Source organism: Centruroides sculpturatus, unplaced genomic scaffold (genome assembly GCF_000671375.1).
Source record: "Centruroides sculpturatus isolate CEXI.00-Female unplaced genomic scaffold, Cexi_2.0 scaffold1681, whole genome shotgun sequence".
Classification (NCBI taxonomy): Eukaryota; Metazoa; Arthropoda; class Arachnida; order Scorpiones; family Buthidae; genus Centruroides; species Centruroides sculpturatus.
Window position 1 is genome coordinate 1 of NW_019385921.1, and position 4,775 is coordinate 4,775.

A 4,775-nucleotide genomic window follows, 5' to 3' on the forward strand; every position below is an offset into this window, starting at 1 on the left:
AAATTTAAAATAGAGTTTGTATACTTTTAACGTAGTTATTAACTAAATTTTATTAAAATTTATTAGAAGACACTCCGACAGTTCCCTTGTAAGTACACAATGTCCTGTACACTGGCTCAGTTAGACCACTGTATTTGTGTGTTTACAGTCTTCCATCCGCAGCAATAACATGATGTTAGTGGACAGAAGGGTAGCTACCAAAGTGAAGGGCGGTCAAGCACTTCCTACTGCTGTAGACACTTTAGTTCAAATTTCCGGCTATAGGTTCCTTATATCAAAACGTTCAAAATTTCATTGTCTACAATCACCCAAATTTTTAAAATGTCATTGTGATACACCCTGTATATAGTTTTAAAATAAATTTAGAATATGTAAATTTTCCTAATAATAATGTATATGAAGTGATTGTAGTTAAATTTTTGATATTTTAACAGCATTAGATTTGAGATTATCTCTCTCTCTCTCTCTAGAATAAATGGTGTTTTAAATGAATCAATGAATTATCTGTTATCTTGAGTTTCTGTACCCATATCTACTTACATTGTCTTGTCATGGCCCTTTTGATAAAAAATCAAAATTTTTTTATCTTTGATACTTGATTGAGACTAAAATCCTGTTACCTCACAATTCCAAGATTTTATATCAAAGAATGGTCTGATTTTGACCAAAAACACTTCTTTTATTTAATAGAAGGTTGGCTTTCATAAATTAGCAGAATTTATTTTGTGAGATATTTTGGTTTCAGACTAACAAAGAAGCAAACAAATGTTGATATCATAGGTATAAGAAATTTATCTTTTGATCCCTTCATGTAAGTTTTACAATAACCACAATAATGTTTATTGAGTGTTCATCTGCAATAATTTAAGCTAACTTAAAACTAATTATAAGTAATGAAACAGAAGTATGAGGAAGAGAAGAAAGAGTAGGAAAGATCAGTGAAAGAGATGTTCCTTGACCCAAAATGGTGGAAGGGTCAGAACAATATTGGGTCTTCTGCTCAAATCAGAGTTGGAATGGCATAGTGTAAGGCAATTGATGTCTCGTCAGTGAATCAAACTTATATTTTCTTTTTCCTTATTGTTCCACGAATCTTTTAACTACTAAGTTTTATTGTCATCATCTCTTTGTCTCCAATCTGGTAATATCCTCAACATACATTTAAAAATGTTCTTATTCAGCCATTTTATTCACACACACAATCTCTCTCTCTGTCCTTTGTTTCTGATAAACAGAATATATAGATATATATACTGTATATATCTGTCTCCATCTCCACTATTGCTGTATTTGAAGAAATAAGCCAGCAAGACAAAAGAGCGAGAGACAAAGACATACGAAAGTAAAGTGATCAGTTTATTCTATGAAGTAAAATAATAATTAAAATATCTAAAAACAAACATAGCAAGTAACTGAAGTAACTGTCACAATTTAATTAAAATTGAAGGCAAACCCTGTCAAATTAGTCGCTTTTTATTCACTTTCATCTTTCGGAATGCATCATATGATGACCCGACCTTTCCTTTTAGGCTACTTGGTCATCACATGTTTGAAATTTCCTTACAATATGAAAAAAAAATCTAGTTAAAAAGGTTAAAAAAACTTTCCAAAAAACAACAGAAACAAAACTGACATCTTCTATTTTCCCATTCATACAGTAACAGGAACATACTTCTGCTTGAACTTTTATCCACTGAGAGAAGCTCTGTTACTATGTAGATTTCAAGCTGTCTCTTGGTGATGATTGTCAAATATTTAATTCATAATTTTAATTACAATAAAAATTACTGTCCAGTTAATTTTGTAATTTTGAAATATTTTACAAGAATTCACGTAGCCTAAAATGAAAGGCCAGATTATCACATGATGGATTTTGGAAAATGAAAGTGAAAAGAAAGAAAGTGTGTGTAAAAGGTAATTGTTTCAATGGACTTTGTCTTTAATTTTAATTACTAGGGACACCACACAACTTTGTCATATTGCAATAGAATTGAGGTGGACCATTGTGTTTTCATAATTAAAAATTTCTAAATTAGTATTAGTTTAGATAAATTATTTTTTTACTGCATGTAATCAAAATATTGACATGTGCTTGAATGTGTAAGGGTATACTTTTGTGTGTGTGTGTGTAATCAAATATTTTTTCATTATCTAATGCAGTGTTCCGCAACCTTTTTCTACTTGCGTAGCACACCCATGACTCAACACGGCACACGAAAATGTTATTCCCCTCAAAAACGTATGATATGATACTATTAATAGAATTATGTAATGCCACTAACCTATTATTATTGTTATTAAAAGACATCAACATTTGTGAGCAAATTATTTTACATATAATTTCTTACATAAAAATGCATACATAAAATGAATACATAAAAATGCATGGCTTGTAATAAAGAATGAACAATCATCATTGTATTTCATGATGATTGTTCATTCTTGTTGATTGTTGATTACTGCAGCAGAGAATGAAATACAAGCTTAAGAAATACAACAACTGTGATAAAAATATATAAATAAAACTTGAAATTAACAGAATATGTAAAAGTTCACGTCACACCTTTCACCATGTGATGGCACACCGGTTGCGGAACACTGATCTAATGTATGGCAATGTTTCTTTTTGCGTGTTGTCCTTTGTGAGCCAATGGTTACACATATCTAATTTCACATTGGTTTGTTTTCGGTATCCATTTTCTGTTAGGTACATGCAATACTTGTGTTTTTTATTTTTGTACCCTAAATTCCATCAGGAATGGTCAATTGTGTCAGGGAACATCAACATTGTTACTTTGACCATACTGTATGTCAAAAATGAACTCATGAATCCTCATTTTCATTACATTTTTAGGTTACTTGTCACAATGGAAAATGGCAAAGTTTTATCAAAACCAATGGATCAAGTTTTGAGAACAAACACAATTCAGTAAGCTAGTTAGAAAAGGCATTGCTAACACTTCATGTCAAATACAAAAATTATCAACCAATGAATTATAATATATAATTTACATCTATAAACACCTATAACTTGAATTATATAATTGAAAATTTATTTATTTACAAAGATAGTGCCAAGATTCATAACTTTTTGTGAATAAATAATATTAAACTTATCTAAAACATTCTTCTGTTAACATTTAGAAGATACTAAAAGAAATTTTTAAGTTAAAATTTCTTTGTTTTTTATATATTACTAGCTGCAAGGACCCGCTTCGCTGGGTTTTTATTTGTTCGTACATTTGTATGTAATATAGTTTTTTTATATGTAAAAGACTGTTTTTCTAATTAATCTAGAATCTAGCTGCAAGGACCCACTTCGCTGGGCAAAAAGTAACGATAGTGAAGATTAAGATAATTACATTATAGCCAATCTTACCCATTTTCACAGAATGCAAGAATTAGGTCCCCCGTTTCCAGACTAATTAGAGAATTTTTACATGAGTCTAAAAATATGTTCGATTTCCCGCAAAAATGCAAAAAATCACCTGTAAATTTTGCATGCCGCTTTATATTAACACTTCCTTTGTTACTCAACACTTCCATTGTTACTCAACACTTCCATTGTTAACATTTCCATTCTTAACACTTCTATTGTTAACAATTCCATTGTTACACATCTTCGAAGTCAGCCACTTTCAATTCCATATCTGCCGCACCCATATAGCTATCGAGACGCAACCACCATAGTGCACGAATGGAGACTTGGGGCTACTACCACATACAAACACCATTCATGTGCGATGTGTAGTTTTGGCTGAAAAGTGAAATATAGGGACACACCCGTCCATTTTTATATATATACTATCTGCAAGGACCCGCTTCGCTGGGTTTTTATTTGTGGGCAAAAAGTAACGATAATGAAGATTAAGATAATTACATTATAGCCAATCTTACCCGTTTTCACAGAATGCAAGAATTAGGTCCTTTGTTTCCAGACTAATTAGAGAATTTTTACGTCCAGTCAAACAAACTGTTTTCAATTTGATCAATTTTCTGGAACGTTTACAATCGTTCTATAATCGAACCAATATTCAAATTTTACGTTCGAATTTAATTCAAACAAATTTGAACAAAACATTCGAAATAGAAAGCCACTTTCAACCACTTTCAGCCTCATATCTCCCGCACCCTTATAGCCATCGAGACACAACCACCATAGTGCACGAATGGAGACTTGGGGCTACTACCACATACAAACACCATTCATGTGTGACGTGTAGTTTTGGCTGAAAAGTGAAATATAGGGACATACACGTTTATTTTTATATACAGTAGACCCCCTATAACGCGAGTTCCTATAATGTAGATTTCTATAACGCGGCGAAAAAATTGCAACAATATTTGTATAAAGACGCTAAAAGGGACGTGTAAAACGTCATCGCAAACAAACAGCCGAACTACTTTCCGCCGTCCAGCGCCACGCTACGGAGAGTTTAGGCGGATAAATTGAGTTTACTATAGTCTGTACAGTATTATATATAAATTATATATGAATTAGGTACCATACATATAATTATATATTAATTATATATAAATTAGGTACTGTATATATAATTATATATTAACTTAATTTATTTTAACTTTATTATAATTATATATATACTTTCCGCCGTCCAGCGCCACGCTACGGAGAGTTTAGGCAAGTAAGTTGAGTTTACTATCGTCTGTACAGTATGTAAATTAGGTACCGTAAGTCTAATACAGCACTAATTTTATACATTTCTTGTGAAAGAAACATTTCTTATTCAATGGCCATAAAAATTATTTATATT